Genomic DNA, 27,895 nt, shown 5'->3' with positions numbered 1-27,895 from the left:
CCATATCTCTCTGCAATAAGGCAAGTATGACGACCTCCGCACCACAGACCAACAAACTCATGAACCTGCCTCCCACTTTCCCCGCAGCCCACCATGTTACCGGCCTGTGTCCTCCGTTGCAACCTGTGGAGGGGGAACCAAATGCAATAGTTTATAATACTTGGGGAAGGTCATCTTGTTGAATTCAGATGATAGGAGATGAATAAAGGGGGTTCCAACATGTTTCTGTCTTATGTTCTGCGGAGAACATTGGTTTTTCCATGCTCAGCAAGCGCCATTTTTGTGGAATCGTGCAGTATAATCTGGGTCTCTGTCTGAGCCTTAAAGTGAGAGGATTGCCTGCTGTACCGCTCCTAGAGCTAAAGCCGTTTGTCAGCCCTTTAAGGACTTCAGTGGATTTGTAAATTGGTTAGGTGAGCCCAAGCTCGCATATACCAAAATGTGGGATCTGTGTATCAAAAAATGTGTCTGTTGTATAGAACTCTCTCCCAGTACTGGGCCAGTTTTGGGCAGTACCAGAGCAGATGCACCAGAGATACAGAACTCCCCAACCCCTCCAGCTTCCTTTACTGTGCTCCAGGTGCCATTTCTGTAACTGAGCAGGATTCAAGTACCAGTATGTTACAGTCTTGATAGAAGTCTCCTTGCTGGTCACGTTGCATGCAGTATGCCTTGTTCTGTAGAAATTGTGTCCCATTTCTTGTGTGAAATCTCTGCCCAAGTTTTGCCTTACATCATTTTTTCCCTGTACTTTTCGCTTGAGGGGCTTTTTAGCAGTCAATTGAAACCTCAACGCAGAAAAGATGGCTGTCCTAATAGTTAATGAGCAAAACAATCTGTGGCTAGATGCCTACTAACCTGTAGAGGTGGGCTTAATAGCCCCCATCTACTGGCCTACAGAATAAGGCACATTACCCACACTAGCCAAAAATGTAAAACGTCTGGCAGTCAAGATTTACAACTCACTTTTACTCATGGTCCAAGTCTCCGCAGTAGTGTCTTCCTGCATGCACCACATCAAAATATTGGGAAGAATTACACCTTACTTCACCTTTGAAAGCAGACACTGTCCGGTTGCTGCACTAACAGGGTCATGATTAGACCACGCAAATGCACTATAACTGGACCTTCCTACGACCCTGTTAAAAAAATAATAATAATAAAATCCCAATTATATAGAATACGGTGGCATCTGCCCTCTCGATTTGCTCACTCTACACCTATTCTTCATAAGCTCCTTTGGCTCCCTGTGAGACAACACATATGATTCGAAACCATGTGCATTGTGCATAAATTCTGATCCAAGGTAGCCCCAACCTTCATTCTGAAGAAATCTTCAGTGTAATGAGAAGCCTGAAATCTTCCCTTTCTAATTTAATTGGTGTTAGGAAACCAAGATTATGGGGATGCTGTTTTTAGGGTTGAGCGCACAAGCACGTCCCTGTTGTAATCTCTCCTTGGGCTTTTACCCACGCCCATATCACGCCTGCCATTTTCATTGGTTTGTGGGCTTGCCTTTTAAAATCCGCTTGATTTCATTAGTGAAAGACATGCATACGTCATGCCTTTTCCGGTGTTTAGCCCACCTCCACAGTGCCAGTAAACTACTGAAAACATACGAGGCTCCATGTTTTCAGCCTGGTTTCTGCACTACTTTATCTTTTTATTTTCCACACAGCGCGATTGCGATGGGTTTTACATAGCGCGATTGCTCTTAGTTTTTTTGTTCTTAATTTCAGCGCGATCGCACTGGGTTTTACATAGTGCGGTCTCACTTGTTTTTTTCCTTTCAATTTATGTGGCAAGAAAAGTCCAGTTAGGAGTTTACAACGCTAATAGCTCTAATGCGAGCAAATGCGAGACCCGTTGCATTGCAAATGCTTATTTAATGATGCATCTAAACTTTGGAATTCTCTCCTCCCTCCACCCCAGTTTACCTACTGAATTGTGTTAAAATTCGACTGTTCAGACAGGCTTTCGAAAATACTTAAGGTGTTCTTGCCTATTTTGATCTCACATTCGGAAAAGCAGGTAGCGAGCGATCACTGGTGATAGAGTGTTCGATTAATGTTGATAACAAAACATGGTTTCCCTCCCCTCTTTTCTTAACCCAATAGCTATGCTTCCTGCGCAGGGTAAAACACTAATGTGCTTACGTTGAAAAGCAAGAAAGCATACAACACTCTTTCGTAAAAATAGCCACAGCGAAGAAGTTAACTTCCATTGTTTTTGCTTTAGGTTTTAGCCATCTCTGCCATTCCCTTTTGGCTCTTATTGAGGCATATTTACAGTTGACTTTTTGACTCTGAGAGCTGTCGTTATGGAGAAAGATACATGTGTCGTGAGAGCATGACACAAAGCAGGGCCCCTGGCGTCTTCATAAGTTTTATTACACAATGGCAATGACCACTTTGCCCTACCTCGAGTGTACAGCTTTCATAAACTCTCCGGGTTCTTGAAATGTATTGCTGTTTACACAGCAGAACTATAACATGTTGCCGGGTCATTTTGATGCATTTATTTATTGAAGACAATTTAAGGCTTTGATTTACCCCTTCTTCAGGAAAACTTTAAATTTGATTCACACTGTTTTCAGTGTAGACAGCTCATAGATGTTAAAATAATTTAAGGTAATTCTTTCTTCTGAAATCCTACTCACAGAAGTCAAACGTAGCATTTCCTGGCTGCGTCATTGTGGCGCCTTTTAAAGGCATCCTGCATGTAGGATATGAAACACGAAATTCAGAGCTCTCAGTCTCAAGTCTGCATTACTCAGCTGTGGAAGACCCAGACTGCAGCAGTAGAAGGCAGACGCTCAATTACTCTCAGCCATCAGCAAGAGCACACTCAACCATGCCCTTCCGAGAGTACACATCAGTGTTGCTCATCATTTAAATGTAGGTAAAGGGCCCTCATGACCAGTCATAAAGCAGCAGGATGGGGCGGCACCCGCTGTTGATGGAAGATCTAAAAGCCAACAAGTTCTCAAGACTCAGCTGACCCACCCGTAAACGTAAACGCCTGTACAATCAGGCACAGTCCATGGTTCTTAGTCAGAAGCCGCAGCATTTTATCCTGTGCCTCAATGAAAGGTTGTCCTATGGTGAAAACGTGTAATCCGTCCCAACAGCTGCACTTCCCTTTGCTTTATGATGGGACTTTGTACAAATGTTTAACTGTCTCTGTAGTACTAAATAATTTTTGTCATGCCTTTCTGTTGCCAAGTCAGAGGGCACATATGCATCACTGGTGAATGAAGTATTGTAAACTTATTCTTGGAAGAAAAACCTGCAGTGCTGTATTTTCTACCTGTTCCACAGTTAGGAAGATATGTGTAAAGGCATCCAGGAAGTTTAAAAAATCACTCTTGTTCCCTCCTCAACATTTTAGGGTTCCCTTGGATTGACAATATGCCTCGTGGCCTTTCAGGTTTAACAAGCCAGGCTTTTATAAACAATAATGTGTTAGTAAGTCATTTGTACCATTGTTTCACTCCTTAAAAGACCCATTGTGCTGCTCCAGGGAACATGCTGACTCCTTTTGGTTAATTTCCTTCATTACAGAGGTTGCTGTAACCCTCCCAGACCTTCGAAGGATAGCCTATGGTGGCATAGCTTGATGTTAGTTAAAAAGGAAGCCCTTTCTACAGCTTCGACGATGCCTCTTGATGAGCTGTTTTTTTGCAAGAAAATGCAGCAAATGACACTGTCACTATAGAGGTTGCTTTTAAGGGATGATAGAGGGTCCTTCTGTTTCTGTTTGCAGCCTCAAAAACCTTGTGGTTTCACCCCCATCCCCATACTAAAAAAAAACAACATGGTGCTCGCTTCTTACGAGGAGTGCTGTGTAAATCCAAATACCTGTCTAAAACTGAGACCGGTGAACCTGCAGTTACCTGACTATGTAGGGGATGTGATGAAGAACCAATAAAAGCTGTTTCTGGGTAGGCTCACATAGGGTGGTGGGAAACTGAGGATGGGAGGCAGTGAATTGAAGCCAACTAATTTGGTCAGACACAGAATGGTGTCAAAATGGAATTACAAAGTGCCAAAACCTTCAGGTGAGTGAGGGCCAAGTTACTGGTTACTGGGAAGGGAAATCTAGTGCAAATGTTCTAGCAGCAGTTTTGATTAGCTCATTCTGGTAGTCAGGATGAATGACAGGAAATTCAGGGTATAAATAAGCAATTCCTAAGGGGACGGACTGCACCCTGTAAGTCTTGGGTTACTAAGGTAACTTGATTCGGGGTGATGTGGCTACAAGGAATCCATAATCATAAGCAGATGTTGCTTTGTCTTCAGTTCTTGCAATACATATTGATCATAGGACCACTGTCAACTTCCCCAACATCTTGCAATTCTTTCCAATATTTTTTTTCAATTGTGGGCTGAACTGAAGACTACAAATTGTGCATCATAAATTAAAACACTAATAAAATGGCAAATTTAATAGGGAGTATGTTGTAGACACCAAAACCAGAAGACCTGAATTTTAATATTCGGTTAACTCACACAAATTGTGTAAGTTTTGGTAAATCACTTTTCCTTCAAGAAATGTCAGTGCTGCTTAGATACGACTCAGCCCCCAATGCAAAGTCCATCCAGTTGTTACAACCCATCAGTTTGCATGAGTACCTTGGAAATCAGCTTCAGATTCCCATGCAAGTCAACTACTTGATAGGTGCCTGGGATAAGTCATCCCTTACCTGGCAAACCTTGGAGAGATGATAAGGGCAATCTTCTCACCAAGCTGCCTTCTCTCTAGAACAGGCAGTTTGCAAGGTGAATCTGAAAAAAGGAGAAAAAGCTTCTAGAAGAAATCCAGAAATTCAGGAAGGAACAAAAACACAAGGCACAATCCAGGAAGTGGAATATGTACAGCTTACAGAACCTCTTGACAACACAAGGAATGCCAATGCAAAACTAGCTAGTAGAAACAAGGGAATGAACTGGAAGGGGAGTAAAATATGAACAACGTGGTTTACCTGTAGCATTACCATGCACCCTATGTTAAATGGCTTGTCTTAGATATAGTCGCCATATTGAGTTTGGTGTAATGGCCACTGGGCATCACCAATGCTTTCCAAAAGCACAAAGTGGAAAAAGAAACAAAGTGAAATGCCTATGTCGATACATACCATATGGTGCCAATGCCCAAATAGTGGGCACCAGAGAAACGTACGAGTCCACCCAGTTACCCACCTGGTTTAAGTGTAAATGCCAAATAGCGCAGAAGCCTTCCGCAAGCTGCCGGTGCGGCGGGAGTGTGGTATTGACCCAGTGCATCAGCCACCTGTCTATCAAAAGGCGATCAGGAGCACGACATGGAGGACCAGATGACTACATCAGAATCTGTTGGCTGGAGCTGCGAAAGGGGTGCTGCATACCTCAATAGAATCCCTGTGTCCTAGCAAATATCATACAAGTCCACATATTAATTTGAGAGTGGGGCATGGTGAGACATGAGTGAGGGACATAAATGCCTTGACTGCTGCTGTGGCTGGGGGAACAGAGAAACATTACTAGGTCGGGAGCAACAAGATACATCAACTAAATTAGGGGAGCCTCGCAGGCCTTAGAAAATAGAAAACGTGTTGACAGTGAAGAATGAGAGGGTTAACCGAATGACTTATGGGTGTGTCCCCACTATAACACATGCATTTTACCGAATGACAATTATAATGCTTCCACTGCATTGTCGTACCACTACATCACAAGAGCTAAATAATTGTGATAAGTGAATACAATAGTTAATAGGGTAAGGTCAAAATAACATACTTTCCGTGACAGTGTAGTGGTAGGTGATGCACTGTATGCATTATAATTGTAGGTCGAGAATAATAACTTTGTTATCCTGCCATACAACTAGCCTGTGCAGCAGGTGTCAGTGGCAGTCTTGAGGGATTGAACTTGTACACAGACACAAAATACCCAATGGATAACGGCCTGATTGGACCGGCCTGCCAGCAACTCACACTGTTTATAGAGACTTGTGGGCGGGGGGTGTCAGAGGTGGATTCCAAAATGCAAGCAGAACGGTTGAGAAGGTTTCGTTGACTGTCAGTAAGCGTGTCTCTTTGGTTGGGCTAGGGAATGATGTTTTGAGTAGGAGGGGAAAGTTGGAAAATTGGCAGGATACTAGTGTGAACCAGCCCAAGCCATTCATACCTAGTCGGTTCAGAAAAGAGAAAGATTACTTAGACCCACTGTGTTCTTTTCATAGGGGGCATTTGCCATCTCGTGCTCCTTGTGCATGATCTAATTTTTTTGTTATCGTTTCTTTGTACCAAAGACACAGTTACACTTTCTGTAGTTCAAGCTGGTTTTCTGACCATCGCTTTTCCACAGTAGTTTCTATTTAAAGTAATTCTGGTTTAGGTTACGTTGTAAACTGCAATTTTCGATGTGCTAAATTGGCAGGAATGCAGGAAGAACATGCCTGCTAGAGAGAAGGAGGTGGCTCTTCGTTAATTTACTTAAGTGTTTTCATTAAATTGATAGTTGTAAATTCGAACAAAAAATATATAGTTAGCATAGATTGTTGTACTGTTTTTTAACTTGAACCTACCAGACAGCACACGATGTCCGGTTGGAAAATCCCTATTTTCAATTTACCAAGATCTTACATTAGGCTTAAAGCCCTCCCGTTGCTTACTATTGGTTAGCGTTAATGTCACTCTCAGTTGCTTTCTTCTTATTCTATGGCTTGCCTTGTCCAGTCTTGTGTTTTTCCCTCCGCTGGAGCATAGCCTCGTACTTGTGCCCCATGGCTCACTGTTATGGAACTACTTTTTTAAAAATGTTAGGCACTCCGTGAAAGTGCATGTGTTTGTTTTTTCTGTCTGCCCAGTGTGCTGCTTTCTCCTCTGCATAATCACTTTCAGGCTCGAAAGTTAATGTTCTGACCCAGAATAAGTCACTTTGTTAAGCTCTCATTATTTATTTCTCACCGTGTCCCTTTCTTCGTTATTTCTCTCTGCCCGTCTCTGTCGCATGCTGTTTCCACAGCATCTCCCTAAACCTCCAGCCTGGGCAGGCAGGCCCCTCTGCTGTCGTGCCTCACTCTGCACCCATTGTTATCAACGGGTTGTTTTACTTGCACCACAGCACAGAAACACGATGCTGTGCTTTGGAATGAACGCATTGTGGATGTATGTGAAGTGATACGTGAACGCATGGCTCAAGTGTTATAAATGAAACGTATTGTAAACGCCTATTCCTCTGTGTTAAATACGCGTGCCCCTTTCTCCCCCTTCAGTCCTCCAAACAGCACCAGTCCGGTTTCTGAATGCATGTTACAGCTTTATTATTTCAGTTCAGAGTTCTTGCTTGCATGTTAATTTATGTTCGCATGTCTCCCAGAAGCTGGGACCTGTTTGGTCGCGATGCTCAATTTGGTAACAGAGATAAGTGAATGCTTCGCATGAGCGTCGCGGGACTTTCAGCATCGACTTTAATCAGTTGATGAGAGTTTCCATTAGACGTTGAAAGTATTTTAAAATATTTTTTTCCTCTCATTGTCCTTATACAGGGAGTGCAGAATTATTAGGCAAATGAGTATTTTGACCACATCATCCTCTTTATGCATGTTGTCTTACTCCAAGCTGCATAGGCTCGAAAGCCTACTACCAATTAAGCATATTAGGTGATGTGCATCTCTGTAATGAGAAGGGGTGTGGTCTAATGACATCAACACCCTATATCAGGTGTGCATAATTATTAGGCAACTTCCTTTCCTTTGGCAAAATGGGTCAAAAGAAGGACTTGACAGGCTCAGAAAAGTCAAAAATAGTGAGATATCTTGCAGAGGGATGCAGCACTCTTAAAATTGCAAAGCTTCTGAAGCGTGATCAACGAACAATCAAGCGTTTCATTCAAAATAGTCAACAGGGTCGCAAGAAGCGTGTGGAAAAACCAAGGCGCAAAATAACTGCCCATGAACTGAGAAAAGTCAAGCGTGCAGCTGCCACGATGCCACTTGCCACCAGTTTGGCCATATTTCAGAGCTGCAACATCACTGGAGTGCCCAAAAGCACAAGGTGTGCAATACTCAGAGACATGGCCAAGGTAAGAAAGGCTGAAAGACGACCACCACTGAACAAGACACACAAGCTGAAACGTCAAGACTGGGCCAAGAAATATCTCAAGACTGATTTTTCTAAGGTTTTATGGACTGATGAAATGAGAGTGAGTCTTGATGGGCCAGATGGATGGGCCCGTGGCTGGATTGGTAAAGGGCAGAGAGCTCCAGTCCGACTCAGACGCCAGCAAGGTGGAGGTGGAGTACTGGTTTGGGCTGGTATCATCAAAGATGAGCTTGTGGGGCCTTTTCGGGTTGAGTATGGAGTCAAGCTCAACTCCCAGTCCTACTGCCAGTTCCTGGAAGACACCTTCTTCAAGCAGTGGTACAGGAAGAAGTCTGCATCCTTCAAGAAAAACATGATTTTCATGCAGGACAATGCTCCATCACACACGTCCAAGTACTCCACAGCGTGGCTGGCAAGAAAGGGTATACAAGAAGGAAATCTAATGACATGGCCTCCTTGTTCACCTGATCTGAACCCCATTGAGAACCTGTGGTCCATCATCAAATGTGAGATGTACAAGGAGGGAAAACAGTGCACCTCTCTGAACAGTGTCTGGGAGGCTGTGGTTGCTGCTGCACGCACTGTTGATGGTGAACAGATCAAAACACTGACAGAATCCATGGATGGCAGGCTTTTGAGTGTCCTTGCAAAGAAAGGTGGCTATATTGGTCACTGATTTGTTTTTGTTTTGTTTTTGAATGTCAGAAATGTATATTTGTGAATGTTGAGATGTTATATTGGTTTCACTGGTAATAATAAATAATTGAAATGGGTATATATTTGTTTTTTGTTAAGTTGCCTAATAATTATGCACAGTAATAGTCACCTGCACACACAGATATCCCCCTAACATAGCTAAAACTAAAAACAAACTAAAAACTACTTCCAAAAATATTCAGCTTTGATATTAATGAGTTTTTTGGGTTCATTGAGAACATGGTTGTTGTTCAATAATTAAATTAATCCTCAAAAATACAACTTGCCTAATAATTCTGCACTCCCTGTATATCCGATTGTCCTATTTACCGTTTCAGTTTATGTAACAAAGAGATTTATTAAGAATCTGTCTTCTCTCATGCTAAATTGTTTTATGTGAATTGGAGCGGGTAGCAACCCCGGTGTCGTTTCTCAGCGCCATTTTGACTGCAGCAGCACATGTCTTAACAGTTGAAATGGCAGTACCTAGCCAATAGAGTGCTCAGCAACCCGACCTGTTTTATTGCTGCAGCAATCAGTAAAGCACAATTTAAGTACTGAGGGCAAGAAGTTTAGAAACAAATGGTGACTTTTCAAGGCATTTGGTTAATAACAAAAGAATGTGGTCTGCACCACTGTTAATGTCCTGTGAGGTCAGCCTGTGTTTCTGTTCTGCTTCAAAAACAAATTGTTGCGCTTTCTTTTAGCAATAAAAAAGGGTTAGTTGATGAACACAGTGTTGCAAGAATACTGCTATTTACTTTGTAAAGATGTAAAAAGTGCAGCTGCAATTAGAATGGCCCTGCAGTAAAAGAAACGTTGGTCTCAATATTGATAGTCTTAACATAATTCATATGACACAATGAAAAATATAGGCGACCACAAGATAACAGTAAGCTATAAATAACATGAAAATAGTCACAACACATTTCAAGTGCTTCGGCACGCTGTCAGTTATAGAAAGTGCTCTATAAATGTGATTACATTATAAAACTTAATAATAGGAAGTAAAACACAAAATGAAATAACCCATAACAAATTAGCAATATGATAAACCATGCAGGCGTTAACAACATAAGGCAACACAGAGAAGCACTCTTTTCTACCTTAGAAATTAAGGATTAAACATCAACACCACCCGGTAATTTTAAGGTACAAAAACATATTTATATTATAATGGAGTGAAAATGAAGTAACATTCAAAATAAACTTTAAAAATAATTAATTTGCGACATCTTTGCATGCTGCAGAATGTAAAAACGAGAGTGGTGTAAAACATACGTTAATAGTGGTGCCGAACAAATTCACGTGGGTGTTAAAAGCTTAATCATATGCAAATATATGCCATTTGTGAAATGACATTGCAGCCAGGCTATCCCTCTTTTAAATGAAAGTTATTTGGACCAACCCACATACAAAGACCTCCAACATGCACTAGAAGCTTACTGGCAAAACAGTTTTCATTATTGCTGAAGTAATTTAGTATTGGCAAAAAAAATCAATAAAATGGACGTCACAGGGTGATGACGCACAAGTTCACCTGTTTTTGACGCATGACGCCTATACATCATCAATCTGGGGCCAGTTTTTCTGGCGGTATTTTTCAGCATCGGCATTTAACATTGTTTTTTCTCTTTTTTCTGAAGCTGTTAAGCACCAGCAAAGCCAGACGTTCGGACGATGCCTTTAAAAGGCCAAACTATTTGCTTAGCCAATGCTTTATCTTTTTAGGCTCCGTCTTTTTGAGGAAAATAGATATAATCGTAAACACCCTCCACTACTTTTTCATAGAGTTTGGATTATTATTTAAATTCACATGTTCTCTAGAATTTAGGAAAAAGAGCAGGCCACCCAGGCGCGCGTGGAGTGCAATCCCGCCCCATCTTTCGCTGTGCGATGGCGCGTCTCAGTAATGTGTGAGTGGATATTTTGTGGAGTCTCTGGGAATGCGTTTCCCGCCTCTTCAGTAAAAGAGCACTCCGTCCGTTTGCTCTGTCAGACTTTTTCTCCCTGTGAGCACGACTGTGGAAATAATGAGCTGGCTTTACGGTTTCATGAATAGGAGCCATAATGAGACTGAAGTGCATATGCTGATTAAAGTGAACACATTTAAATGGTTGTGAGGCGGAAAAAAAGCTGACACTTTGAAGACTATCATGCCTGTCCCGGGCCAATCAAAGGGACATGTTCCGTTACTGTCTTTGATTGCTAGTGTGTTTCTTCACAGGCACTGTTCCCATTCAGTGGTTATATCAAAGAGGGTTTTTGTAAATGGTTGCCGTACTAAAGTATAGGCTTAATTGTATCCTCGCTCTAACAATGTGGAGTACACAACTGAATTATTCAAAGCCCCTTTTCAAAAGCATATTTCAAATTAAACTATTAGTTTGTGAGATCTTATGAAAGCTATATTAATTTGGATGTACAGAGAGGTGTTCCGGCCGAAGGCGTTATTGCTTAACTGGAAATGTATGTTCACAAGAAGTAATTTCTTCGCTTTCAAGAGCTGATACACAAGCTACCGATGGCAACTTGTTATCAAATCTTCTGTCTTCGATTTTAAATTTTCTGGAAGGAATTTATCGCTCCCTCTGGGGTTTGGGCTAGTCCTTAAGGAGCTAAAGTGGTGATGTATTATTGAATGCATTGTTTTTTACAATATTCCGTCATTATCAGACTCTACACTGAACTAAACACTATAAAAATGCCTATCACGGAGATCATTATTTTGTATGTTATAGTTAGCTGAATGCGGCTCTGCTTGCACGTTATTAGATAGCCAGGTACTGGTGTTATCCACATGTTTCTCCCACAACTATTGTTGAATAGCGTCTTCCATTGTCTGATGTATTCATGGCATTTTAATACTCTATTTTATTGTAAGAAGAATGCATTTGCACTGTCTACTGATGTAATCTGTATGAAATGACGGCACAAAATTAAGATATCTTCAATTAGTTATTCCCAATGAAAATGCCCATTCCTGATCTATCTTTTAACTTGTGACAATTTGTTGTATATGTTGTTGAACATTTTCTGTCTGACTATAGGTCTAATCCTGGTAAACTCTCTGTGAGTGCCTATAGTACTCTTTTTTATTAAACAGACAATTATCTTCATGTGACACTCATTATAGCCATTCTTGTTTTGTAGACTGCGATAGTAAGCACCTATTGAACTTTGTCCTAATGACGACCATGCTCAAATCCGCATCTGGGTCAAAAAGTTCGCATAACTAATGTTTTGTATTGAACTCTGTTTTGGACTAACTCCAAGAGCTTGAATATCAATAATCTGATGCCCATCACATGGAAGACTGTAGTAAATAAAACAACTTGTGTTTTCTTTATCTTAATTTGCACTTCTGTCACTTCGCACAAATACTAAAGTGCAACTCACTTGCATACCACCTTATTGAATTGCCTAAGTACTACAATTATAGCTTCATAAAGTACTTTTTATTTTTTTTCCTGCTTATTTTTTCCATCATGATAAGTTTTGTTAGAAATAATATACCGCTTAATGGTTCATATGTTGTTGCCAAAACAATAATAATTTGTGCTGAATGTTTCTGAAAGGATTTGTTGGATTCCATACCCGGGCAAAGCCTTTGGCAAAGAGCAGGGCCCATCTTCTCTCACCCGGAGGTTATCCCTTTTGACTTCGAAATTGATTGTGGTCATTTGTTCTGGCAGAAGATTGATTTGTTTTCGATTCCTCAAAATTCCAGATGTATTGTTGATTTTATCATGTATTATTCTATTTACCATTTATTCAATGGGCAGGTGGTTATGACCTGGGCTCATAAATATTACACAGCGAAGTGCATAGTAGGTGGTTTCTTTACAGTAGTGAGCATACTGTAATGTGATACTGTGCAGGTATTAAGCATTACTATAGTAGGTACATTTCTGTATCTGACACAACATTGTGTACTGTAACCCAAGCTACCCTACTTTGACAAGCCACAAAAGTCTGGCAATTGTTTGATTGTGTTTGCACCAACCGAGAGTTGTCACCTCACCTGTATTTTGAGTTAATTCTCTCACATGTGAAGGTCCGTTATTGTCCTGCTACTATGATGGGGAAAAGGAAATCAGTTGGAGCTCCACAGGGACTGACCATCCCTCGCAGAAGACAGTAGGATGTGCAGTGGAGAACTGCACACTGAAAAATATGTTTTAATAGAGGAGGTGGAGACAATACTTACCTGTACCTTTTACCCACAGCCACTGTGTGCAGAAGGGAGAGATATTTTCTATACTGATGCATAGGGGAATCATAGAATACAGCCTCCCAGAATCACTAATATACCACAAAAAATTAACCTACTACCTTCTTAACTTTGAAGGAAAGACAACCACATAAGCTTGTTTAGGGACCCTCATTGGTGTCATGCTTCATCATCAGGACTCACATTGGCCCCTGTAAACCAAAGTGGTATCAACCATCTTCCAGGGAAATCTTTGAATATTATTTTTTAGCAGGATCTAAAAGATAAAAAAATATCTAAAGGACACCCGAGGTTCCATTTATTTTTGGATGCCTTTGATATGATTAAACATTCAAATATAGGGGTGCTCTTGAGAGGGGTTACTAGTTGTTCTCGACATGTTTCAGCCCCCTGAATGGCCTTTGGAAGATCCTACACTTTCATCAGGACTACCCTTATGTTTACGCCCATCCTAATATTGTAAGTCTTTCATCGTCTATTGATTAATAGTCCTGTGATGTCAGCCAGTTAGTAGATACACATATATCACAACACTTAATTTCCGGCTGGCCGATATGCCTATCCCTAATGTTGGTGTGTATTAATGCCTGTTATCCTAGGTGATTATATTTGGTCAATCAGAAGAAACAAAAACATTAATCATTTTATTAATATAAATGGGGATTCACTCTGTTACATATTAGACAGACTGACACAGATATGGTATATACATTCTGGACGTTTTGCACACTGTTGCATGCTGTATAATGCACATAAGACAGACTGGCATAGATGCAGTATATATATTCTTTACGTTGTTCAACAGTGTTGCATGCTGTGTAATGCATGGAAACAAGCTTCAGCTGCATCTTTCGGTAACACACAGATATGACAATACAATCGTATATCAGTGAGGTTTGTGAGATACACTGCCAATGTTGATGCTCAAATGTGAATCACTGCACACATATGGGACAGTGCCGGGCCACCCAATGCACTTTTACGTATTATTAGTTAGCACAGTCTTACCCAAAAAGGTGTGTACTAGCACCATATAGAAGTTGGAGGTGGCGTGTCCCTATTGTCATGATCTAAACACAGAAAAAAGTTAGTTGACATGCCTTAATTAGGAGATTGAAATCTTGTTGTCATCACATCCTTGAAATGTTCATTGAGTCGGTCAGTTACCACAATACTTTGTCAGGAAAGGAGGAATAAATGCTCCCCCACTACTCGTAAGATAACATGTCTATATCAGAAAAATGGGAAAACAAGCTCCACTCCCAGCACAGAGGCAGTGAAGAATGCTTGTAAAACTGGCCCATCCCATTGTCCAGCACCCTAGAGCCGGTTGTTCTAATCCTGATCAGTCCCACCATCAATATTTGGAACCCACTATCTTTGCAAAAACAGATATGCCGCGCTGTTGAGTCTACTCAAAGGGAAGCAGGAGGAAATTGTATCAAAAATATCATTAAATTAACTCCCTTGAGAATAACACCACTACTGTTCTGAGATTGGACTAGACTAGGATGACACTACAAGATGTGAAAAGCATTGTTCACAGTTTGTTCCTCAAGATACAGTGAGCCTTTATATTTAGCTTGTACTGAGCCTGCCCCTAAGGAAGACTTGAAGTGTGAGCGTAATAAGGAACAAGTATGAACACCTCCTCAATGTAAACAAATTATTACCAAAAACCAAGCTATACTAGGCACGTCCCCAGCACAAAACTGCACCAGTACTGGCCCTAGGTTTCTGACGTGCAACCTGATCACCAAGAATCCTTGGGCAGGTATGGGAGTGTCTTACAGGGAGGAAGGCTCGTGGCCATACGTCTCGGACCCACACTCATGGTTCCCCCACAAAGGTGCTTAGAATTATCTAGGGGTCATAAATTTGGGTTGCCTGATTGCTTCCAGAAGAAGCTGAGACCACGGTAATCGCTATGCCAATTTTAACTCTGAATTGCCCCTCGACAGAGGAGCAGTAGTTTATATGGGTAACAATCCAAAGTGAATTGCCAGGAGGATAATGCCTCTCATAGTAACAAAGTGATGCACTGGATTAGACATTGAAGGCAAAGCTATTCCTTGATGCTTTCAGGCATTGTCTCAGCGTAGCGTTTCTCTATGACCTTAAAGCCTTCGGACTACACTAAGCTAGTACTGAAAGTACAATGCAGGCAGAGGGACTTGTGGCCCTGGCTTACACTTAAGATCCATTCCCACTAATGGTTCCATTATCCAGTTAAAATTCTTCTCCATGCACATGGTTCTGAAGTTGGCCTAGGACTGTTAATATGGATTAAAATCTCCCTCAGCTGCTTAGTAAAAAAGCCAGATGTCCGTTCTTCAGGCATATTTGCCTTAAGTTTCTGATAGAGACTTGTAGCCTCAGATTCCTTCCCTTTTTAATATTCCCCAGGCGAGAGACCGGATCTGTACACGTTTCACCATTACCTCTGTGAGCTGGTAGGTGGTGCCATTCAGCTCCACACTGATGCCGTTCCGCTCCAGAAATGATGTGCGGGAGAAGTAAAGGCACCACTCCCATGCAGATTTAATTTCCGTTCTTTCTGCGGCACCAGCTAAGGATATGGACTCTGTTTTTCTCTCGAAGACATTTACCTCAAAAAAGTTGTCAAAATTCAAGTGTGCAAAGAAATGTCACCCTAAAAAACGACAGGCTTCAAACAATGTGAGGACTGTTTTAAAAAGAAGTCTGTGACAGATCCCCATCAATTGTGCCTGTGGTAACTTGGGGCCAAGCCACAACTCTAAGGCCTGCAGCAACTCCGTGTTGATAAACCCGAAGGATATCCGGGACGAGAGGCAAAACTCTGCATTGCCAAACCTTGGAACACCCCTCCACATGACCGATCTAAGTTGCAATTCAAGCCAAACGTGCTATCCCAGTCGTGTTCTGGCTTAAGGAGTCGACAAATCCATTCCAGAGGTCAGTCTTCCTCAAGAACCAAATTGTAGGGTAAATCCAAGAGGAAGCATTAAAAATTGAAGCAGGGTTGCCTCTTCTTTCCACTCAAATGCATTGGTGAAGGCGTAGAACAGCACTGTGGCTTTGATCTTACTCCCAGACTCTATCGACTTCAGAGCGGATCTCACTGGTCTTGGCACATCCTGATCACTGGGGCTGCTGCCAATCTCACACCGATTGAAGAGTTCACTGAGGCGATAATCTGACTCCAGATCTTTTCTGACTCCCCCTTGCACACCTCTGGGTCCCAAGGAGCAGAGACACCATTCCTCTCAAGTACTGGCAGCAGGTTTACCTTCTGCATCACTGGGACCCTTTGAGCCCATCATAATGCTTCCAGCTCCAATTCCGATCCTGCCTCCAACACCATCCTTCGGGACTCGGTGACTAAAAGACTCTCAGGTGTCCCTGAAGATCCCTGACTTATCATTGCCCAGGCCATACAGGACCCCACCTTGCCAACTGCACAAGATGTACCGCTCATTTCTCTGCTTTGGCAGAGGTCCCCCATACAGCCAGACAATTCACCTGCATCATGGTGCCCTGCAGTTTGGCAGTCGTGGCCCTGTTACCCACCACACCTGTGACCAAGTTCAATGGGCCACTGCAGCCAAACCTGGCAAACTTGTTTAGCGTGCTGTTAGTGGAGCGTAGCAACCCAGTTGGAGGCAGGATCTCATTATTATTCCTGGATTGGCCGCTTAATACATCAGGCAGGTGGGTCCTGCAAATAGTCTGAAAGGGCTGAGCCCTACGCTTGCTTTCTGCACCGCTAAACCTTCCACTATCTCCCCAACGACTAACGTAGGACCATCTTTCCTTTTTGTCACAGAAAATGCACCCCTATCAAAAGGGTGCCCCTGCCAGAAGTAGTACATGGTTGTTATTCTCGCTACTTTCTGGTGCCCAAGAAGGACTGAGGCTTTTATCCTATTCTAGACCTGTGCCCTCTCAATGCCTTCCTCTGTAAAGGAAAATGTAAGATGTCCACACTGGCCCAGGTTCTATTTGCCCTCAACACTGGAGACTGGGTCGTAGTTTTGGATCTGCAGGATGCCTACTTCCATACACTCGTCTTTCGGACCCATCATCGCTACCTGTGAATCATGGTGGGACAGGAGTATTACCAGTTTGCTGTGCTCCCCTTTGGCCTGGATGTTCATGAAAGCGATGGTAGCACACCTTTGGAGGTCAGTGGTGTCAGTCTTTCCCTACCTCGATGACTGGCTGTTGAAGACAAGCTTTCCCCAAGCAGTCGTCACCCAACTCCAGACTGCAGCAAACCTCCTCTCATCTTTGGGGCTCAATATCAATGTGCTAAAATCACACCTGACTCCTCCTCAGATGTTAAACTTCATCGGAACAGTTCTAGACAAGATCTGATTTTGTGCCTTGTGTTCCAGTTCAGGGAGGGCCTGGCCTGCAGTTCGGGCTGCAGCATTCCGACTGGACCAGGGTCAAGACTGATTTGCATATGGCTGGCCCGAACTGAGATGACATGATATGCAATATTGGGATGCTCCCCCAAGTAATTACCAGTGACTTACATTAATTCAAGCAATCCACCCATCACTTATTGTATACATCAGTGTATCCATCAAGGGAAGGTTGGTGCAAGTGCTTACAGACAACACTAGCACCACCTTGTCGTACTGCAGCAAACAGAATAGGGTGGGGTCATGGACCTTCTGCCTGAAGCCCCTGCACTTCTGGAAAGGGCTAGACAATCAAAGAATCTTCCTGGTGGTGACCCATGTGGCGGGATCTGTGAACACTAGGGCAGACTAACTCAGCTGTCAGTTCCCTAACTCAGTACACAGCAGATCATGAGTGGCAGTTACTCCTGGAGGTAGAGCAAGGTCTCTTCCATGCATGGGGAGAACCTTGGCTCGATCTCTTTTCCACTGCTGAGAATGAGCAACGTCAACAGTTCTTCGAGTTGGTGTCCCCAAGGTGGTTTTCTCTTAGAGGCATGTTCTGTCTGTGTTGGGATTTGAGACTTATTTATGTATGCCTTCATTCTGATACCAGAGTTCTAAACATGATCAGGAACAACAGAACCCAAGTCATTTTAGTGGTCCCGGATTGGATACGGAGAGTATGGTATCCAAGGCTCCTGGGCATGAGCATTTGTCCTCTGATCACTTTGCCACTCTGGCACGATCTGTTCTTGCAGCAACAGGCAGGGTCTTCGACCTGGGACTCTGCATTCTCCACCCATATTCTTGGAGACTGAAGTCAATACTGGTTTACCAAGGCACACCACAATAGTCCATAAAGTCAATTTCTTAGTGCACTGTATCAATCAAAGTTCCAAATAGGCGTCTGTATACAGTATAAATTTTATTCATCCAATGCATCATGAATCTTATGAACATCAGCCGATACGTGTTTCGTCAACAAAACTTTCTCAAGGTATAGGTTTGTTTACAGTATAATGTCCCAGAAATGACGCAAGATTCCCAACATTGAGGAAAAGCAAGTATATTGGGTTGTTTTGCCAGATACTGAAGGGTTAATAAGTCGGTCATTTGGCAAAACAACACAATTGTCTCCGCATGTCATTTCCGAAGGGGAACATCATCGGTGCTCTACAGCATGGCATCATCTGGCGGCGTGCAGAGGTACCGCTGAAAAGTTTATGGATCTAGTGTAATGCCTGGGGAAATATTCCAAAAATGAATAGGTGGTTGCATAGTGTCCACCATAAAGAGTGTTACCTAAGGTAAGTAACTTGTTTGTCAGTAAGCCTCCTTCAGGCCTTCACAAAATAATGGCTTTGAGATATCCAGCTACTGTGAGGAATAAGTAATCCACATATGGTGAACTCTGAAAACTGTTGGGAGGTGATCTGTAGTGCTTCCTAGCCGACTCATCGAGTGATGCTCAACAGATGAAAGGGGCTTAAGCGCACTGTACTTCTCCTACAGTGGCTGGGACCAAGTTCCCTGGATTATACAGACTGGATACTCCCACAAGTTTTGTTTCGTCTCCACCCAAGTGGACAAGAGGTGTCTACTGGACGAGGTGGATAAGCAAACAACTTCTGCGACTAAATGCATTTGCAGAGCAGAAAGAAGAGCCTTGGCCAAAAAGGTAAGCTTTAAAAGTGAGCCATTGACGTAGTAGTAACACATGAGCCATAACCTGTGCTTAGTGCTTGGCATCAGCAAGGGGGTGTTTTTTTTTTTTTTTTAGTTTTCAAATTATTTATTGAGTGTAAGCACTACTACAGTGTGTGATCATTGAAAGGTAACTGAAACACACACTGTACTTACTACACAGCCTAATCACATTATCCCACCAGATCTTTCCCACATTTCATAAACAATAGTCCGTTTTAAGAAGAACAATCTCAATACCCTCGTTTTTTAGTAGCTCACCTTATTCCATACTTCTGTACATCTAGGTGTCCTCAAAACGAACTTGTTCTATTCTCATTCATGCCCTCTATGTCAGATACTCTCAAGAATGTACTCCAGACTTCATCAAACTATGCCAACCTATTTTAATTTAAAAATCAAATGCTTAGAAGGGGTTATTGTATGCATATCATCAAAGGAGGTCTCATATGATGGGATGAGTTTTAATTTCCATAGATGTGAGATTCTCAATTTGGCCGTTGCCATTTCCATGTCAGCTACCTACTGCAGTAGATCATCATGCTCGGGAGATCAGCGATATCCAAGTAAGACCTGATTGTACTCTGGACCACTCCTCAGTCTACTAGCATTTATGCTTTGGGCATTTCCATAAAACTGACTTTTGTCGTGAATGTCACTCTGCCCAATGGAGGTTTGACTGAGGCAACCATTGAATGGGAAAGATTTGAGTCTTCATGGCAGGGGCTTAATCTCTCCTGAGACACAATTGAGATCTCACAAAAGAGAAATCCACAACCTAGCTGAGACTGGATGCTCTAAAACATTTGGCCTAAATGGGTCAGGAGCAACAGACCAAATTGAAATTGGTGAGGAGCATGATTTGGCTGTCAACTATACCCCTGGAGCTACACCGAATGTACAACAAATCAGTCCTCTTTGATGATTTTTGAATCCAGGGGATAAGAACGAAAACCTTATAAGACTATGGACCCAGATGTCAATAAGCAAAATGCTTGCACATGAATGCCCAAAGTGAGGCTTATTATACATATTAACTTGTAGGGTGCAATCAGACACGTAACGTGTTTCATATTGTAGTACTGTGAAAAGAGCAAGAGTAGGAAACCTATGTAACTCTTGATTTATGACACACTTCTGATTAGTGGTAGTAGTCTTAATTGTGCAATCTTGACATTTCTGTCCTGTGAGTCAAAACAGTAGCGGTCACCAAAGTGAAGGAAGACCAGATATTTGAAGAAATGGCATAAGCTATCCAAAAAAGATGGAGCAAACATCTGTTGTTATGAGTTCAGCAACAGTCCCAGGAATCTGACAAGGCAGAAATCACTGAGGTCTACCTCAATCACTTTCCTACAGAGATCAAAATTGAAGTGAGCACTGTTAGAATTGATTCAAAAACCTGCTGTGGGGAACTGAAAAGGGACATCTCCATCCTTGGACCTCAAAAAACAGTCAGAAGAACATCATATGTAGGCAATGCTACAAATCTTTAAACACCAAAATGAGGGACTACTGCTCAAGAATGACAACTTTAAACTAGATCATTCAGAATAAATACTCAAATAAGGGGCATACCGAGCAGAGCTGAAGATTAATAGATCTTAGTGTAACAACTTTCTGAATTCTCTTAGAGGCTAGGTTACAGACACTAAACTTGCGAAATCCCTTGCCCACTTATTAGGCAAAGTGACATATTACCGTAAAGCCTCAGACTTTAAAGTGAGCCTTCCAAAATCACAATTAATGTTCATATTGATCCTGGGAAAATTTGCCCCATCACTGCGGGTGTCTTTTTCTGTTCCAGTGAGCTGAAAACGCACTCATATACTTAGTGACTCAAATTAAACCCACAATGTCACAAATTCTGGAGTTTTGCAACAATTTTGGAAGACTGTCAAAAGAAATTTAGAAAAACCTTAACCCTTGGCAGAACAGGGGTCTTTTATGGTAGGGTTGACAGTTTATAATTAAAATGACTCTACCAAAGCTTGTGTACCTGTTCTGAATGTTGCCACTGAGCTGCTTTTAAAGTTTCAGAAGGTGATCATTAACTTTGTTCGGGCTAGAAAGAAAGGAAAGTTAGGTAAAGGAATCTTGGTCTTACCACCAAATGGGGGAGAGCCCAAGTACTGCCAGCAATCCCAGATTAGCTTTGTAGTGTAAAGGAAATTATCAAGTACGTCCTATATATTTGACATCAAGGAAAAGCACCTCCTCTTTCTTCTCTGCTCAGAAGCCAGATAAGTGTTTTTCCTTTGTCTTTTTTGCTTTCTAGCACTTAAACTGTGAGTGCGTTTGCGTTGTAATTGTATAATGTGCCTATATAGGGAAGTGTGTTAGGAAACTGTGGGTGTGTAGTATTCCTGTTTGAGTTTGTTGATGTGTTTTTTTTTCCCTCGCTGGTGGATCATAAACCACATCGCTCTGGTGCAACGTTGTGCATCGAGCTCACCACCAGCAGAGGGTGCGCGCTGCTGCGAGAACTCGCTCCCAGGAGTGAGGCTCGCAATGTTAGGCCGGGCCCTCTAGGAGGCGTGACGGGGCGGCGCGTCTCCTGACAATGGAGGGAGCTCCCCTGGCCCCATTCCTGGCATTCTTTGCTGCGTCACACTTGCCTCAGCGCAACTCATTGCCTTCTCTTTCTGTCCTGGCATAGTGAAGGGAAGACATCACTTACAAGTGTATGCAAAGATGAATTTGGATGTATTGGCTCCAGATAAGCAGTTTACCTGCGGAGCTCTTCTCGTGCTGTCCTGCAGTAATTAGAAGGGGCATTCACGGATCACTTGCTCACTACCCACATGGCACTGCATACTACCACAGACATTGGCCAGCAAGAATTGGCTCATCCAGTTATCGATTGAGAATAAGGCAAGAGTGTCTTTCCCCATTACTTTAATTTGGGTACCGGTTTACATATAGATCACCTGAACAGCAGTCATGGCAGGTGTACACAGTAATTACTGGGAGTCTGTAGAGGAAGAACATGCGCTGCTTCCCATCCATGAGGAGTTAGTGAATGCCATTGATGCATCACTTGAGAGGGTGGTTTCTTCAGCCATAGAACCCCTGAGTAAGAAGATTATTGAACTCACTTTGCGTCGGAGTATCCTACTCCCAGTTGGGGAAGGCATTAGGCTTGAAGCTCTTACTGACACTCAGGGCACCCCTAAGAGCATGAGCAAAACTAGGCCGCTACCAAAGATAGGGCGGTTTCACCACCCCCTGACGACTTTCCTGAAACTGTCTTGACGCCCGTGACATTCAGGAGGTTTCCCAGCCTGGCTGTACCTTCAACGAAGATTCCTATTTTCCCTAGGGGACAGATGAAAATGCTGAAGAAGATTCAGATACCCTTGATGGGGATTCTGGTGAGGAGCCAGGTCCTAGCAGATTGTGGTGACCACACTGTGAAGGATTCTGTGGGTGTACCAGATAATCTCAATTAGGAAGACTTATACCACCCCTGTTCTGTGGACTGGGTATCTGCCCCTAAGGTAGCACGATACATGGCAATGCCACACCAGGAATCCGTTGGACAAAGATGTACGAGGTCGGTTGAGGAAAATTGTTAGGAAGATGGCAGCGTTTATCACCAAATATAATAAGGACCCAATGAAGGGTCTGGACCAATCCAGGAGGTCCTGCAAGGATAAGGTCCTCAATGTCCTGGTGCCCCTTATGAAAATACTTGATATGGCAGAGGAGGCCAAGGAATTGGGCCACGATTGACCCTACAATCCTTTCCGGTTGGGTTCAACAGGCCCTTTGTTTCCTAGGCAATGCCAATTATGTCTTGTCAACTGAGCATAGCACCCCTGTTCTGCGGACTGGGTATCTGCCCCTAAGGTAGCACGATACATGGCCAGCCACATCAGGAAACCGTTGGACAAAGATGTACGAGGTCGGTTGAGGGCTGAATGCCCCAGACCATCTTTAGTTGTTTCCTAGGCAATGCCAATTATGTCTTGTCAACTGAGCATACCACCCCTGTTCTGCGGACTGGGTATCTGCCCCTAAGGTAGCACAATATATGGCCAGCCACATCAGGAAACCGTTGGACAAAGATGTACGAGGTCGGTTGAGGGCTGAATGCCCCAGACCATCTTTAGCTGGTATCGTGGCTTGTACCCCTGAAATTGTTAGGAAGATGGCAGCGTTTATCACCAAATTTAATAAGGACCCAATGAAGGGTCTGGACCAATCCAGGAGGTCCTGCAAGGATAAGGTCCTCAATGTCCTGGTGCCCCTTATGAAAATACTTGATATGGCAGAGGAGGCCAAGGAATTGGGCCACGATTGACCCTACAATCCTTTCCGGTTGGGTTCAACAGGCCCTTTGTTTCCTAGGCAATGCCAATTATGTCTTGTCAACTGAGCATAGCACCCCTGTTCTGCGGACTGGGTGTATCTGCCCCTAAGGTAGCACGATACATGGCCAGCCACATCAGGAAACCGTTGGACAAAGATGTACGAGGTCGGTTGAGGGCTGAATGCCCCAGACCATCTGTAGCTGTTTCCTAGGCAATGCCAATTATGTCTTGTCAACTGAGCATACCACCCCTGTTCTGCGGACTGGGTATCTGCCCCTAAGGTAGCACGATTGACCCTACAATCCTTTCCGGTTGGGTTCAACAGGCCCTTTGTTTCCTAGGCAATGCCAATTATGTCTTGTCAACTGAGCATAGCACCCCTGTTCTGCGGACTGGGTATCTGCCCCTAAGGTAGCACGATACATGGCCAGCCACATCAGGAAACCGTTGGACAAAGATGTACGAGGTCGGTTGAGGGCTGAATGCCCCAGACCATCTTTAGTTGTTTCCTAGGCAATGCCAATTATGTCTTGTCAACTGAGCATACCACCCCTGTTCTGCGGACTGGGTATCTGCCCCTAAGGTAGCACAATATATGGCCAGCCACATCAGGAAACCGTTGGACAAAGATGTACGAGGTCGGTTGAGGGCTGAATGCCCCAGACCATCCTTAGCTGGTATCGTGGCTTGTACCGCTGAAATTGTTAGGAAGATGGCAGCGTTTATCACCAAATTTAATAAGGACCCAATGAAGGGTCTGGACCAATCCAGGAGGTCCTGCAAGGATAAGGTCCTCAATGTCCTGGTGCCCCTTATGAAAATACTTGATATGGCAGAGGAGGCCAAGGAATTGGGCCACGATTGACCCTACAATCCTTTCCGGTTGGGTTCAACAGGCCCTTTGTTTCCTAGGCAATGCCAATTATGTCTTGTCAACTGAGCATAGGAACACACTCCTCATTAAAATCGAACCCACGTTGGGGGGAGTTGGCCACCACAGAGGCTGCTCCAGTAGCGGATGGAGGTCTCTTTGGAGAGCCTTTAATTAAGGAGCTCTCTTGAAAGGCAGGACCTTCTTCGGGCTGCCCCCGGACCTTGTTATTGAGTCCGATGGCAGTTGCCAGGGTTGGGGAGCCTGATGTGGAGCTATTACCACAGGAGGACAGTGGTCTCAACATGATGAGGCTTTACACATCAATTGTTTGGAACTCTTAGCAGGATTCTTGGCATTACGAAGTTTTGCATCCAACAAGGTTTCCTGTTCAATTCTCTTAAAGATGGACAACATTTAAGCTATACGGTATATAAACTGCTTGGAGGGTACACGATCCAAGGTACTGGCTGACTTGGCCAGAGACTTTTGGAATCATTTGCTGCAGCACAAGTTGTCAGTGACAGCGAAATATCTACTGGGAGGACTCTACCAGACAGCAGACTGGCAATCAGGCATCTGAGGAATTTCAATGCATTTTTCCTCTTTTTCAAAGCTTTATTGATCGATGGGGCCCATGTCATGTGGATCTCTTCACATCAAGACTAAACCAAACCACCAGCTACTCGATGATCGCCAGACTCAGGGCGTTGGTCAGGTGCCAGAAGGTGAAGGTGATCCTGTTGACACCATTATGGCAATTGCAAGTCTGATAACCAGTTCTGAAAATGTACATGATTTTTCCAGTCCCACTTCCCCAGATTCCTTATCAACTTACGCAATCATATGGCAACTTGCACCAGTTGGTTCAGGACAGAACTCTCGTACCGAGGACGTTGGGAAATCCCAGGCCTTTTGACGCAGGCAGCCTCTTTTATCATAAGTGCATGGGCCGATTCTGCTGCCAAGAGATATGGTTCAGCCTGCCATAATTTGTCATGCTTGTGTATGTGAAGGGACCTCAATACCGTGGGGGCAGATGTGGTGTATATTGTCAATTTTTTGTCTGACTGGGATGGTGACAGGCTGGCATACTTTAAATCAAGCAGGGGTAGTACGGGTGAAGAGATGCCGCACATCTAGGCAGTAAAACAATATAGTTAACAGATGTAAATATAAACAGAATCTGGTGCCAGATGGTCAGGTGCCTTACTACCCAGTAAGCACAAAATTGAGTACCAAAGTACACAGAAACAACCAAAGCAATGTGACCACAGCACACAGAAATGAATAGTCCAATCGCGTAGCAAGGATTTGTATCCCTGGTGGTGTAGTTGAACTTGGAGAGAACAAAAACGTGAAGATCCCGAATCTGTTGTGGAAAGTGTCTTTATTTGTAGGTACAGTTAGCCAAAGGATTGTGCATTCATCAAGATACAGCTAACACGTGTTTCGTCACTCAGGTGACTTCATCAAGGCTGGGCCGTCCGGCCAGAGAGGCAAATCACGGAAGAACCCTACGGTAAGGCAGGTAGGCCTTAGGTGGTAGGTGGAAATCTTTGTACAGTAGGGCTTAAAATTGGGGGTAGTATCCAAACAGCAACAGGTGTGGTGAGTCCAAGTGGTAACCACATAAGGTTGGAGAATAAGGGAGGCCCTGGTAAATCTGGAGTCACAACCCTTAGAACAGGGCCGGAGAAGTGTAGCAGTCAGTAAACTACTAGCCTTTTGTGTTGCTAATGTCGCCCTAAGTGGGAAGGGTATGCCCAGACGTGGGTCCCGTGCTTTCCATGCCACTGGATTCAAGCTAGCCTGGCTGATGAGGGGTGAAACCCCGAAACCGGTCCCTGGATGCGTTTTTCCAGTCCAGGGAAGACCTGGCCTGGCAGTTCGAGCTGGACTGTTCACATGGGGAACAGGGTCAAGACTGATTTGCATATGGCTGGGTCCAAACTGGAATGGCATGGGCAGCAAAAAAACGATGGATTAAACCCAGATCTGTGACTGGGGGTGAGTGTTTGCATTGTCAGTACTCCGTTCATCATCCTTTTGTGTTGCTAATGTCACCCTAAGTGTGAAGGGTATGCCCAGACGTGGGTCCCGTGCTTCCCATGCCACTGGATTCAAGCTAGCCTGGCTGATGAGGGGTGAAACCCCGAAACCGGTCCCAGGATGCTTGTTTCCAGTCCAGGGAAGACCTGGCCTGGCAGTTCGGGCTGGACTGTTCACATGGGGAACAGGGTCAAGACTGATTTGCATATGGCTGGGTCCAAACTGGAATGGCATGGGCAACAAAAAAACGATGGATTAAACCCAGATCTGTGACTGGGGGGTGAGTGTTTGCATTGTCAGTACTCCGTCCATCACCCTTTTGTATTGCTTCAATATGGACACCTGCTGTGTGTGTATGTGTAAGTGCTCGCCACTAATTTCTGTAAATTGAGCATCATGCCAGAATGAATCCTGCCATGCATATTTATCTAAAATGTTTACCCAACTAGAATACTTTCTACTGGCTATTTAGTGAGTGCTATGTCCTTGGGTAAAGTTATAGTGCATCTCCTACACTACAGCTGCGTAAAGGACGTGAGTGAAATGTCTCCAGTGAACTTGTGTGTCTGTAACTTTGCTAATGTGATTGTTCTGCGAGCGTCACAGGTCCACCTTGAAAATATATATATATATTTTTTCAATTTGGTGGACCGCGGGGGAGCCTTAAGGCCCATATCGTGCGGGAGCTGGCATTACTCCTGCCAGCAGGGAGCTGCTTTAACTAGCAGCTCCATGCTTGCGGGAGCAATGTTGTCATTTGTTTCCCCGCATGCATATTTGCTTGCAGGGAAAGAGGTGAAAACTCCACTTTCTGCGAGCGGGAGCTGTTAAATAGCTCCCGCTTGCAGAAAGCAGAGTTATGTTTGCTTTTGCCTAGTGGGAGCTGTCAGTGCACACCAAGCAAAAGCAAACAGCTACCTCACAAGGGTGGGCACCTCAGAGATAGTAGGAGCCGGCCCTGCGGGGTGGGGGCTCTAGGGCTTTGCATGGATCCATGAGGGCGACCACGTCACTCCTCCAATGTTTTTGTTGGTGGTCCCTGGGGTCAGGGGTCCGCAACGGACACCTTCATTATTTTATTTGAGCCCCAGCGAATAGGTGGTCACTGGGGGTTGGGGGGGGGGCTGTGTGGCCCTCAAAAAATTGTATAAATTGTCCCGGAAAGGTGGAGATACCCGGAGCATGGGGTGCGGCGCACCCCCCTCATATATTATACTTATTGCCCTGGGGAGGTGGCGGTCCACAGGGCTGAAGGGGGCACCCCCTGCATAGTTAGTAGTCTGTTGCCCTAGGAAGGTGGTGGTCCCCAGTGTCGGGATCCGTAACTGACCCCCTACTTTATTTTATTTAATCCCCGGGGAAGTGGTGGTCCCCGGGGCTGGTGGGGCCCATGCAGCCTCCCCGCATTCATTTAACATCTTTTGCCCCGGGCAGGTGGCAGTCCCTGGGATTTGGCAGGCCCAATGTGCCGGCCCCCATACATAATTTACAGTGCCTCGGGGAGGTGGCAATCCCCTGGGCTGCGGGGGGGGGAGGCACACA

The 27,895-nt window shown here is 43.9% G+C and overlaps 1 protein-coding gene across 7 annotated transcripts in view; it reads left to right on the top strand.

Moving 5' to 3' along the window:
* Window positions 1-27,895, top strand: part of WDPCP (WD repeat containing planar cell polarity effector) — a 2,103,513-nt gene that overhangs the window by 1,391,090 nt on the left and 684,528 nt on the right. The gene's annotated exons all lie outside the window — the stretch shown is intronic.

The sequence above is a fragment of the Pleurodeles waltl genome, chromosome 5 (genome assembly GCF_031143425.1).
Source record: "Pleurodeles waltl isolate 20211129_DDA chromosome 5, aPleWal1.hap1.20221129, whole genome shotgun sequence".
In the NCBI taxonomy this organism is placed as follows: domain Eukaryota; kingdom Metazoa; phylum Chordata; class Amphibia; order Caudata; family Salamandridae; genus Pleurodeles; species Pleurodeles waltl.
This window is presented reverse-complemented; position numbering and strand designations above follow the sequence as displayed.